The following is a 13618-nucleotide window of genomic DNA, read 5'->3' as shown; positions in this document are numbered from 1 at the left end:
GCGTGAGAAGCCATGAGCCCTGCCTGTCTCGACACGCTTCCAACCTTCCTCCGCTCGCGCTCGCCGCTCGTGATACCCTCACCTTCCCGGCGGCCAGAAAGGACCGCAGCCAGGACCGCATACCCACCTTCGCGGGGAGGGGAGGAAGGGCCTCGCTTTCTGCAGCAGGAAAACAGTTCACATCTTGTTCCCTTGCCTGTTTCTGAAACCTAAAAAAAGAAGAAGTTACTACCGCAGAAATCCAAGGGAAATACACGTTCGTTTCTAGGCTGTCTGGATGTCTAGAAAATGTTGAAGAGGGTAAGTAAAGGGTGGGGGCGGATATCAGGTACCCATGGATGCGAACATCAACGGCAAAACACTCCGTCGTCTCCCCATAAAGAGGAAGATTTTCTTGCTGTCAAGTTGACTGACACGGGCAGGGGGACGGAGGGGGTCAGGAGGTGGGAGGGTGGTGGAGAGACAAGCGCTGTCCCCCACCCGGCGACCAGACAGCAATAACACGCACCGGCCGCACGGAGCGGGCGCCGAGGACGCGCCCCCAAGCCCACGCGCTGCTCCCGCCGGGCGCCTCCGGCCGGCCGAGGTCTGCGAAGCCCCGGGGCCGGGCAGGGGTCCGAGCGTCCTCCGTGCTGGGACCTCCCGGGCCCTCCCGTGCGATTTCCGCTCCCACTCACATCCCTCGGCGGCGAGCACCGGGCCTCTCCCCGCGCCGCCGCTCCAGCTCCTCGCCCCGACGCGCCGCAAGTCCGGGCCCACGAGCCGAGCGGTCGAGGCGGCGGCTCGAACTCCCGAGCGACTCGCCGGGGCCAGCGGGTCAGCGCCGGGGAGGCCGCGAGCCGCCGCCGCTGCCGCCCCCTTCGGCGCCTCTTCCTCTCTACTTCCTGCCGCTCACACCACTCCTGGTTCAGGCAGCGGGGGAGCGCGTCGCCGTCGTCGTCTCCACCCTCGGCCGGGCCACCCGGTTCTGGGAACGGCGGGCGACACTCCGCCAGAGCCCAGCAGTCGGCCTTCAGTTGGGCAGCCTGCTCGCGGCTGACTGAGGCCCGGCGGGAGCCGGGCGGGGGCGGGAGCGGGGCCGGGCGCGCGCCCCCGGACTGCGCGTGCGCCGCTCCCCCGGGGCCGCGCACCGGGCGCGGGCCTCGCGGGACCGCGGCCTCCCGCGAAGCTAGCGGGAGCGCGCGGAGATTCCCGGGACTGCCCCTGGGCCCCAGCGGGCGGAGAAGCTGAGCTGGCGGGACCGGCGGGGACAGCCTTCCCCAAGATAGGCGTGCGTGTGGCCGCCGCCCGCGGCGGAGGCGGCTGGGATGAGTCAGCCCGACCGGGAAGGCGCCCCCTGCGCGCAGCCTGGCACAGCGCAGACGTTCTCCACCCGCGCACGGCTGGCTCCTTTAAGTCTTTGCTTCCACGCTCTGGGCGCAGCAAACCTGTGCTTCCCCATTCTTGGCTTCTGGACGGACGGGGAGTGGCGCCGGGGGTTGGGGCGACGCGCTCCCCGGTGCCATCCGGGACGCCTGGCCGGGTCGTCACCTCTGCTGGGAGCAGCGGGGGTGGGATGAGGCCCCCAGCCGCCTGCAGGTTGACAGCAAGGCCCGGGCCCTGGAGTAGAAACAACTCCCGCCGCCCCAAAGAGTTTCATTCATCCAGTCAACAAATATTTGCACAGCACCTACTAGGTGCCAGGCTGTAGGCCCGCTGAGGATGCTGTGTGGTCACTAACTGCATACTCCTTGCGTACTCTGATAAAGTGACAAAAAAATGTCTTAATTGTATAATGTGCGGGTGAATAATTGTCACTAAAAATAAAAAATAAAAATAAATAGCCCGGCCGGGCGTGGCTCAGTGGTTGAGCGTCCACCTAGGATCCAGGAGATGGGGTTCGATTCCCGGTCAGGGCACATGCCCGGGTTGCGGGCTGCAGCCGATCAATGACTCTTTCATCATTGATGTTTCTCTCTCTCCCTCTCCCTCCCTCTCTCTGGAATCAATAAAAATATTTTTAAAATAATAATAATGATGCAAAGTGAAGTAGAAAGTGAGGCTGTGTGCTGTTCTAGTTAGGGTGGCCAGGAAAGACCTCCTAGAGTTCCTGACATTTCAGCAGAGACCTGAAGGATGAGCATGGGCGGGTCCTGTGACTACCTTGGAAAAGACTTTCAGGCAGAAGGACTAGCAAAGAGGCAAAGACCCTCAGAAGGGAATGTGCTTGGCAAGTTCAGGGACCAGGGAAGAGGCACTGTGGCTGGAGGACAGTGAAGGAGGGGGCAGTGATAAGAGGTGAGGCCAAAAAAGTAGCCTTTAACGAACTGAGTAGGGCCTTTTGCACTTCTTATTAGCCCTTTTTCTGACAATTTGAAAGAATTGATGCATTTATAGCCCCTGTTTCTCCATACACAAATGATGCTGCCATTCAGGTCTAGCTTGTAGTTAGTGGTCTCTTTAAATAAACCTCACCAAAGCAACGCCTGCACTTCTTCTTACATAAGACACATTGCAAAAGGTCTTTGAGCAAATGATAGCACGATAGGAAATGACGAATTCACACTGACTTCTTTAAAGTAAATAATGAACTAGGGTCCTGTTTTCTCATAAGAGAAAGAGATTATAGGGAAATTGCATTCCTATGGTGCAATATTATGATTTATACAATATTTGGTGTTTATCATCCACAGCTCTCAAAACCGTTGGAATTTCCTAAGTGTTGAGAGAGATCAAGGTGTATTATGTTATGTTAATGAGGTGACTTTTTGACACACCCCCAAGGGTGGGATCTGGGTGCCAAGAGAACCAACCAAATGATTAGATGTTTGAAACCTTGAGTCCCATCCACCCCACCCCATTTTGGGATAACGGAAAGGGGCTGGAAATTAAGTTCAAGTGCCAATGGTCAATAACTCAACCAATCATGATTGTGTAATGAAGCCTCCATAAAAACCCAGGAGGACAGCTTTTCTATTTTCGGAGAGCTTCCACATTGGGGAACTAGAATGCTTCCTTGTGAGTGCCACCTGGTAGGGAACCCAAGCTCCAGAAAGACAGAAGCTCCTTTGTACTGGACCTTGTCCTAGGTATCTCTTCATCTGGCTGTATTCTTTATTATTCTTTTATCTAGTAAGTAATATGTTTCGCTGAGTCCTGTGAGCCATTCTAACAAATTAATCAAACCTAAGGAGGGGGTTGTAGGAACCTCTGATTTATAGCCAGTTGGTCGGAAGTACAGGTAACAACTCGTACTTGAGACTGGCATTCTGAATTGGAGGGGCCTTTGGAACTTCCAATCTATAGTTGGTTGATCAGAAGCACAGGTAAGAGCCTGAGCTTACAGTTGGCATCTGAAGTGTTGTATATTCTGGGGAGGAGGTGACGGGGCAGTCTTGTAGGTCTGACCCCTTAACTTGTGGAATCTGATGCTCTGGGTAGATAGTGTCAGAATTGAGTTGAATTCTTGCACACCCAGCTGGTGTCTGAGCAAGAACTGTTTGTTGGTGTGAGGAGAACCCACCCTCCCATGATGGAATTGGATCCAGGAACCCTACTCATATGGCTACTATCTTACAAGTAAAATATGCTGCAGAGTCCCCTTTTTTTAATTTCTAAAAAAAAGGAAAGAAAAGAACAGAAATGTAAGTTGTGACTCAAACAGCAAATCTAAAACCTGCTTAGAATATAAAGGCTGAAATTACAAGCAGCAACTACCATGAGAGTTCTCTTCTCCTGCAAACAAAACCTGTTACTGTAGTAGAAACCAGAATACAGGCCCTCACAAAAGAAGATAAAGTGCTGAATATGGCTCTAATGTCAGGGTTAAAGTGAAAAGCATCTGAACTGTGGAAGTAAAAACATTCTCTTTAGTGAGAAAAAAAAAAAAAAGTCTTTTAGAATTCTGAAACAGTGCAGATATATTCATTGTAGCTAAGTGATGTTTTTGTATTTTGCAATGATGTGTTTGTTCAACCAGGTGTGCTATCTGTTACTGTCCACTGACTGTTTGCAGGAAAAAGCCACTTGGAACTAGTGACTATTATGGATTTCTTGTGGGGAAATGGATTCTCTTTCTATATTAGAGATTTGGATATGGAAGACAGATGGATAAGGGAAATACATATTCATAGGCTTATCCAATTGAGAAATCAATATGCTTACACAGAGCGATGAAATGACTTGTTTAGTGTCTGTCAATCAGATAATGAAAGCTTCTCTTCTCACTAAAATATTAGGATTTTAAGCTAATACTGCTCTGGTATATTTAGCTCTTTCACTCTGTAGGGAATTTTTAAATTCTTTTTATTATTATTATTATTTTTTATTTTCTATGTTGCTCTTTTGTGAAACCATCTTAGTCACTTTATTTTTAATTTTTATTTATTTCAGAGAGAGGAAGTGAGAGGTAGAGGGAGATAGAAACATCAATGATGAGCGAGTCATTGATCGGCTGCCTCCTGCACGCCCCCGACTGGGGATCGAGCCCGCAACCCAGGCATGTGCCCTGACCGGGAATCAAACTGTGACCTCCTGGATCCTAGGTCGATGCTCAACCGCTGAGCCACGCTGGCAGGGCAGAATTTTTTAATTCTTTATGAGATCCCTGGTAGCTAGAAATTCTCTCCCAGGGCAAACATTTCAGAAAGTTTGCCCCATTCTTTGAAAAAGACAAAAGAGAATACCAAAAAATTTGACCAAGTCTTTCGTAACATTCTTTCACGCAAGGTGGAGAAACAAGAAATGTGGGTTGAATGATAACACATTTAGATTCAAAACTGATTGTATGGCTCATATCTAAAAGTAAAAATTAGCAGGTAATTGTCGACTACGGGGCAGTGTGTAGTGGTATGCAGCAAAATTCTGTCCTTCCGCTGTAGTAGAACCTGGCAGCAGTGAGTGTTCACTACCCCTCCCCAAACCCACACCTGCAGAAAACCTGTGACCAGCCCTGGCCAGGGGGCTCAGTTGGTTGGAGCATCATCCTGTCCACCAAAAAGGTTTCGGGTTGCAGGTGTTTGATCCCCAGTCTGGGTGCATACAGGAGGCAATGGGTTCAAGTTTCTCCCTCACATGGACATTTCTCTCTCTCTCTCTCAAATCAATAAACACATCCTCGGGTGAAGTAAAAAGAAAAACCTGTGACCATGTGTGAGAGATGGTGCCTTGGCTTCTACCTCCTTTGAAAGTTCCTAGGTGGTTTTGATACAAAGCCAAGGTTAAAAATCCAGGGCCAGGGGTAGAAGAACCTAAGATCGAGAGTCTGGCCCACCCAGGTTTGAATCAAAGCTTTCACCAAGGAAGTCATTTTTATTTTCTAAACTTCTATTTCCTCATCACTGTGATGGGGATAATACTATCTTCCTTGAAAAGTTGTATTAAAGATTAGATGAAAAAGTATACTTTTAAACCCTTAGCACGGCTATTAAATGCCTGTTATAGTTGTTGTAGGGATAATTTACAGATATCACCAAGCTGGGAGATATAAGAAAGATATTGAACTTTCTTCATGATCTTGAAGGATTTGTCACAGTTTATTGCATTAAGCATAACTGTGTGGGCTGGCATGATTAGGGCTGAGTTGTAATAGAAATAAATGCCAATACCTGCATTTGGATTTAAAAAATAAAACTATGACATTAAATGATGAAATAATAAAAACAATCTTAAGGGGAACATAAATGTGACAGCAAAAAAGATATAGGAAAGTCCATGGAAGGAGAAATAGGCCCAAGCAAAGGGCCTATTTAGATCCTGCAGCTAGTTAGTTTCATACCAAGATAGGGAAGATGTACTATTCTGAAGGCAGAAAGGAAGTAGCTATGAAGAGAGGCTGATTTATCCCAGGTCTAGTAACATAAGGCAAAGGCAGGACTATGAATCAGATATCAAGCAAGCAATGTCTTTTTTACATTGAATCATCCAGATGTCTTAGGACTATTCATTTCAAAGTTTGGTTGGATATGGCAAAAATTTTTCAAAAACCTCCTCTGCACTTCAGACTGACTGTGTCTCTGTATCAATCCTCTCATCCTTCCTTATAGTCCCCAAGAAAAACATATTCCTGGCAAACAGGTCTCTCCTTTCCTTGAGATAACCAGATAAGTTTAACTTCCGTGCACGAAAACCCAAATACTATACCCCTCTCTAAGCCCGGAATGAATAACTTCCTTTAGTGAGGATAATTACATTATGCAAAATGTTGATGATAATTTCGCTCTACTTTACAAAAACATTGAACTAAAACAGAGGTGAAGTTAGCAATTCACTAAAAATATTTTTCTTTGTAAAAGGATTCATACCAAGGTTGACTCTTAAATATAGAAATTGCCCTGGCATTTTTATTAGTTTACAGAATATTAATTCCTGAGTCCTTATTTAGATTAAGGATTGTGCCCTCTTTCTATGAGAACTGCCCTTGTCACCCAGAATAGCCAGCCTCCTGCCCCTATATTATTGTTTGTGACCCAGCCCCACACCTGTGATGGCATCATGAGATGTCACCAGACTGAGCCGATCAGCGTCTCCCTCCTGGGGAAGTTGGAACTGGAATTCAAAGACAGTTGTTCAGACTTTTGTTCACTTAAATAAAGTTACCCCTGCTCTAAAGTTAACCACTACGAGGTTGCCATCTTTATTCGAGTAGATGGAGATGCACAGAAAGCTGATTCGCTGGGGGAGAAAAGGGCAGAAGAGAGGAAAAGAGAAAGCTCGCCCCAGGAATAGGCCCCGTAGCTCTTTAGTTTCCTCTTCCTTGTAAGGCCTAAAGAAACTTCCTGTATTTGGTATCTTGAAAATACTTCCTTATGAGAAATTTCTCTTTTACTTAAGCTGGGTTTGGCACTCACAGAGCACTTGCAATAAAAAAAAAAAGACAAAGACAGCTACACTGATGAGAAGAAAAAATACTCTTAGATTACAACAGGAAAAATGTATGTCTTTAAAAAATCTAGTTTACCCACAGATTTTGAATCATAAAACCAAGCATACCTATGTAAGTATTTGTCACAATCTAAGACATTACACCAACCCATAGGTTAGCAGAAAATAAGCTGTCTTTGAGCATGATGGATACTTCCAACTGGGAAATGGTCCACCACTCCCCTGGCCACTGTTCAGTTTTCTCTGCTCACTTGCTTTACTCTGCTTCCTCTGTAACTTAATTTTGTGGCTCTTCTGGGCTGTAGGTACAGTAATTGCTTGGTCACTTCACTATAGCTACACTACTGATCTAAGAAAAATCCTATTTGATATTAAAGCATCATAAACATAAGTCATATAAATACTGTGTATTCTGGGTTTACCCATGAAATACATGGACCAGAAAATGCTGTAAGGAACAGTTCTTAATTTTAACTTCTACCCCTATCTGGCTACAATGTCTATACTTTGTCTATACCCCAATGTCTATACTTTGCCCTTCATTAGGCCTTTTTTCCTCCTTGTTGTCTTCTTTCTCCCATGATGCCTTCTTTCTCCTAAGGTTTTGAGGCTGTACTTTTTTTTTTTTTTTTTTTTGCAAGTGAGTAAAACAGGAACCAATGAATAAGAGAGGAGGTCTAGAAAACACTTATTTACAGACATAAGAGATTGGTTTTCTTCCTCATGCTTCAAATAATTTTTGTTAACTTTCCTGACCTTCAGCTTTTCTCATCTGGAACACATAACCCCCAAGGATGGATTTACAAGAGAGTGAACGTGAAAGCGCTTTGGTGAAACATTAGACATGCTGCAGGTCAGAGGTCTTCTATTTAGCGTTACAGAAGTGAAGAAAGCGGAGACTTCTAGGAAGGGGGAAAGTAGTGTCAGATGCTACAGACTTTCAGAAGAAAATTTATTTTTACCTCAATTCATTTGGTTTGTGATTTAAGAAAGTTAAGTCAAAGGAATGACTCTGTTCTCTAATTACTTAGAGTATTTTGGGTTATTGTTGAGATTATTGTGATGGAATGACTATGAAGTACTTGAAAGCCCACTGAATCAAAGCCTTATGCAAGCATCATACATTTTAAATAACTATTATTAATAACTGATTAGACTTCAATCCATCTATTCTGGGTTGAATTGTGCCCCCCCCCAAATAAAATCTATGTTGAAGTCCTAACCACCAGTACCCTTGAGGACCTTATTTGGAAAGAGTCTTTGCAGATATAATCAAGTTGAGATGAGGTCATTAGGGTGTACCCTATGCCCATATTATTGGAATCCGTATAAGAAGGGGAGAAAGAGGCGCTCAAGGAGAAAACAGCCAGAAACAGAACCAGAGATTGGAGTGATGTATCTATAGCAAAGGAACACCTGGGGCTATCAGAAGCTGGAGGAGGCAAGGAAGGAATCTCCCCTAGAGGCTTCGGAGGGAGCGTGGCCCTGCTAACGCCTTGATTCGGATGTCAAGCCTCCAGAACTGTGAGACAATAAATTTCTGTTGTTCTTAGCCACCCAGTCTGTGATACTTTGCTATGGCAGCCTAGGAAATGATACACATTCCTCAAACCGAAACTGAGAAAGCCTTGAGAATAACTTTTTCTTCTCTCATCCACACCTAATACTGTCTCTGATCGAACACTGATACAATCACTCATTTGAAGGGGGGGGAAATACTGTTTCTTTGCTTTCTCCTTTTGGGTAATGGTACTTTTGTTTATTTGGGTTTTTCTGGTTTTTTGTTTGTTTCTCACTGTCACCTTCATCTCTTACAGATCAAGCATGAAACGATGTAATAGTCCTGAGGCAATTCCCTTGACGAGGTGTTCTAATGCTACAAGAATGTTAGTATTGTGTGTTTTCCACTCAGATGCCAATTCAGTTCTTTTACTATTTACAGGAAATGTTCCAGGAATCAACAGCATTGCAAGTAATAAAGTTTTTAATAAGAATGATGACTTTGGAAATCTTAAAATGTAACTGCTACTTACTAGAATAGACATGTTGTAAGGCTTGTGAAAGCTTACTCATGTGCATTTTACCATCTATTACCCTTATTAAAGGGTTGTTAAGTATATTTGTGGAGCAAGCTACCTTTTTTCTTTTTTCTTCTTACAAGTAAACAATATGTATCAGTTATGGAAAATCCAAATAATATACAATATAAAGCAGAAGTTCCTCTTGATCTTCTCTTCCTAGCCCAGAGGTAACCACTGATAACTGTCTGATGTGTAATTCTTCCAACTTTTTCCTAAGAATTTTTTATTCGTCCTGTAGATGTAGTTTTGAGTTGTGTGAACAAAATAGATAATTATATACTTTTCTCTGTTACCATTTCGTCACTTAACACACTCTGGAGACCTTTATTTCAATATGTACCACTGTCCCTCATTCTTTTTAACTCATATAGTGTCCAATAAAATAGGTGACTCATAATTTATTAAATAATTCCTCCATTTCTGAACACTTAGGTTTGTAATTTTCACAATTAAAAATAGTGCTACATTTTCACATCATTTTACATACATTTCATGGGACACAGAATTATTTACTAGGACAGACACTTAGACTCTCTGGGCCAAAGGAAATATATATTTAAAATTTGGTGCCTATTGCCAAATTGATTCCCAAAAATCTCGTAATAGCATATCAATGCCCGTTTCTGTATATGTAATCTCACTAACTAGGTAATTTTAATTCCAAATCACATTCTAATAGTTCAATAAATATTTATTAAAAAAATTATGTGACAGGTACTCTGCAAATATTAGATACTCAGTAGAGTGTTATGCAGCCACTGTTATACTTATCTTTGCCTCCATTATTTGTCTTTAATACATTTTAAAGTAGACATGACAATATTAGGTTATAACATTCACTAATCATCTTGATCAAGCAAGTAATTATTCAATCAGGTTCTAATATTCCTTTGAAATTACCTTCCCTATACCTTTGTTCCCCCCTCATTTAAGATTTTTCCCTCTACCATTTTTCTTATGGGGGAACATAATTCCTTTGTGAAAACGCTGATGAAATACAAAGACCAGAGAATTTGACTAGCTGGGGGACATTTCTGAGCTTCTGTTTTCTAGTCTCCACAATGAGAAAAATAGAGGTGCTAACCTTTTAGGACTGGTTTTAGGTTATAAAGAGAAAACATAGAAAACACTCCACAAATTCCTAATAATAATAATGATAGGTAACATCGTAATATGCACAACACACCAGCCATTCTTCAGGGGCTTTATATGTAGTAAATCATTTGAGCCTCACAGTAACTCTGAGATGGTTACTTCCAATATCTTCATTTCAAAAGTAAGAAACTGAGGCACAAGAGAGCTTTCCCAGGGTTTTCCATAAATCCTGCCTCCCCAGGACTGAACTCCAGAGGACCCGGCTTCAGGGCTAATTCTCCTACCAACCCCACTCTACTATCTCCCTTATAGGCAATCAAGCAATAAATATTATTTCCTTTATTATTCTTGTGTGATAGTAGAGTCTACCAAATACACATCTCTACCTACAAAATGTTAAATATGGTGATAGAAAATGACTCATTTGCCCAGACCAGGGCAGGGATTGAGGTATGTGCCCTTGACCAGAATTGAACCCAGGACACTTCAGTCTGCTGGCTGATGCCCTAACCACTGGAGCCAAACCAGCTAGGGCATAAATTTGTTTTTATTTGAATGCCTAGACCATATAGGAGCCCCTAGACATCATATTATAATACAATGAATTTAAATCATATAGCACTGAGTACACTAAATACAAATCAAACAAATTCTAAAATCATAAAATGTTGATGCCGAAGATCATTGATCAGATATAATCATCAAGTCTAAATCCCATTTTCTATAAATTACAGAGGTTGCAGAGATGACAGAGCTGAAGCAACATAACCTATTTCTTGTCTGGTAGGGTAGGTATAGGAAAAGTCTATTGCATAAGAACCCAAAAACACTCTTTTCGACAGTGAAGGCAGGAAACATGTCTGTTTCATTCTCTACTGCATATCCAGTACCAATTAGAGTTTGACACATCCGTGGTAAATGAATGTTGTATAAGTGAATCAATGAATAAGGACAATGACAGGACAAGATGAGGGTTGGTGACCAAACCCTCTGTACTAATAGTACCTCTAAGCTACCCAGGAAACAAATTATCGCTTAACTCCTTGAGCAGAGAGGCCTAGATACAGAGTTAACTCACCTTAAGGGAAGAATGTGAGTTGCAGAAATTTAGCCTGGAGAAGGTGATAGTATCAGGAGGTGTGATGAGTGATAACTTAGTTCAGCACGGAATGATTTTGTTCGAGATTTCCCTCCAACCCAGCCGTCCAGCGCCTGGGTCAGAGTTAGGAAGAGAATGGAGAGAAAGGGCTGTTATTAAGAGCATGCCAGATACAACACATATATATCCAGGGCCTTTGTAGGACACAGAGAGCTCAAGTCAGGGCTATTTGTGGTTCGGTTACAGAGTACGACCAGGGAGGAACCCACTGGAAGACCTTGGTCTGAAATTGTAGAGGTCAGAGTTGCTTCTTAAGGGATATTAATAGGTAGAGGTCATTACAAGAGATATAACAGTAACCACAGTCAGCCAGGAGTTAGGGCAGTGACCTTCCCTGGGCCCTTTCCCTACCTTCCTGTACCCACATGGCTTGTTCTACTATCTCCTTCAGGTGTGATGCAATTGCAACTGCAATGTCTCACAGCCCCTAGCACTCCCTATGCCAGGCCCCTGTTTTGTTTTTCTCCATAGCACTTATTACCATTTCATGTATAATATATTTCATTTCTTTATTTGTCTGTCTTCTCTCAAGTAGAAGGTGAGCTCCATGTCTATTATATTTGTACTGTGTACCTAGCACCTAGGACAGTGCCAGGTATGTGGTAGGAGCCAATAAATATCTACTGAATGAATAGGCTTTTCACTATTTTGTTGTACATTCTATTAGGTAACTGTGATTATCTCTATTTTACAGACAAGAAATGAAATTCAGCCAAGTTAACTGGCCCAAAATAATATAACCACGAAGTATTAAAGTTGCTATTTGAAGCTATCTCTGCCTCCCCACAAAGGATGTTCTCTTAAAGTAGATGTCATGTGAGCTTAAAAAAATGGGTAGTATTGGGACTGTTTGTAACTTACATTGTTTCTTTTTAAAAATTTACATTCTGTTCTGTAGCTATAAGCCCCACGTTTACTTCATTCTTAGTTCTACAATAAAAGAGATCCAACATTCATCAGTCGTTTTGCTATAGTTTCTTTGTCTATCTATGAGGTTCATCCTTCAGTAGTTTCCTCAGAAAGGGTTCAGGAAAACTGATCTCTAATTATTTCATGTTCCAAACTGTTTTTATGTTTCCTCTACTTAAGTTTGATTACCCATAAATTTCTTCACTGTGCTTTCTTTCCCTTGAGGACTTTGAAGGTACTTCCCTACTCTCTTCTAAGCTCATCACTCACTTTCAGAACTATCAACATCTTGTCCATCTTCTTGTTTTTATTTCTCACCACATTTTCTTACATGCTCCAGATATGTAACTTTTTTCCCGGTAAATAGTAGGCACCTCTAACTGTAAGCAGTAAAAGTGATGAAAAATTGTCCTTTCTCCATTAATCAGAGATAATTGCTGGTTAATCAGAATGTACAATTTTCTTTTCTTTGGAAAAAGGCAACTAGATGGGAATTGAACCCGCAACCCTTCAATGTGCAGGCCAGCACTTCAAGCACTGAGTCACACTGGCCAGGGCTTATTTGAGTTTTTTAATGTGGATTACTCTATGGATTTGTATATAAAGCTATTCTCAAGTGAATCTGTCAGTCGAGAGCATTTTCTTTTTTAAATAGAGCAGAATCAAAATCTTTCTGAAAAAAATAATTGATAGATCACCAGAATTTACCTTGATCCAAAAGCACTGTGTTTATAGAGGAAGCTAATCAACTTAACAAATCAGCCAAAAACAACAGTACGTGACAGATCAAATTCCATTTGAACAAATCCCACACAGACTGAGCAATCCCAGAGGGCGAAAGCAGGACCAAAGAGGGGAAGCTGAGCCCTAGCCGGTTCCCCTCAGCGTTAGAGCCTCTGCCGGGGACTGAAGGGTCCCCGGTTCCATTATCCCCTTCGAGTGTGCGGGAAGCAACCAATGAACGTGTCTCTCGCAGCAACCAATGTGTCTCTCACATGGACGTTTTTCTCTCTCTCCCTTCTGCTCTCTCTGAAAAGCAATGGAAAAAATATCCTGGAGTAAGGATTAAAAATAATAATAATAATAATAATAATAATAATAATAAAGGGAGGAAGTTGAAGGGAGACAAAATTTTTGCTCATGATAGAAAGGGCTTTCTAATAATGAGCTCAAGCCCCAAGTGGACATGGACTGTCCTGTAAAGAAGCAAGTTTCTTATCACTCCAGCAAAGATGGTCAGGGGTAGGTTGGGGTAATGAATGGGTGTCGGGGAGACCTGGTGGTAGTAAGAGGGATGGACTCTAAAGTCCCTTCCAGCTCTCTTTTTCCCAGCAAAGCCTGTGGGCCTGGGCCTCTCGGTCCTGGGAGGAGGGGACTGATTTGTATAGAGGGAGAAAGAGGAAGAACCTGTCTTTCTCTTCTTGAGGGTGGGGCTAGCCCCAGCCAGAATTTTGAAATCTTCAGATTTATCTTTCACATCTTCCCACTTCCCTTTTTGTACTTTTGTTTACCG

The 13618-nt window shown here is 43.1% G+C and overlaps 1 protein-coding gene across 1 annotated transcript in view; it reads right to left on the bottom strand.

The window, feature by feature from the left end:
• Window positions 1-1082, bottom strand: part of JAK2 (Janus kinase 2) — an 85907-nt gene extending 84825 nt beyond the window's left edge. Inside the window, exons 1-2 of the mRNA XM_081152384.1 lie at window positions 678-1082; window positions 128-209 (exon numbers count right to left, since the gene is read on the bottom strand). The gene's annotated coding sequence lies outside the window, so the exon portion shown is untranslated. The remainder of the gene's footprint in view (window positions 1-127; window positions 210-677) is intronic.
• Window positions 1083-13618: the final 12536 nt, after the last annotated feature.

This window comes from Miniopterus schreibersii (genome assembly GCF_964146895.1).
Source record: "Miniopterus schreibersii genome assembly, chromosome: 11".
NCBI lineage: Eukaryota > Metazoa > Chordata > Mammalia > Chiroptera > Miniopteridae > Miniopterus > Miniopterus schreibersii.
This window is presented reverse-complemented; position numbering and strand designations above follow the sequence as displayed.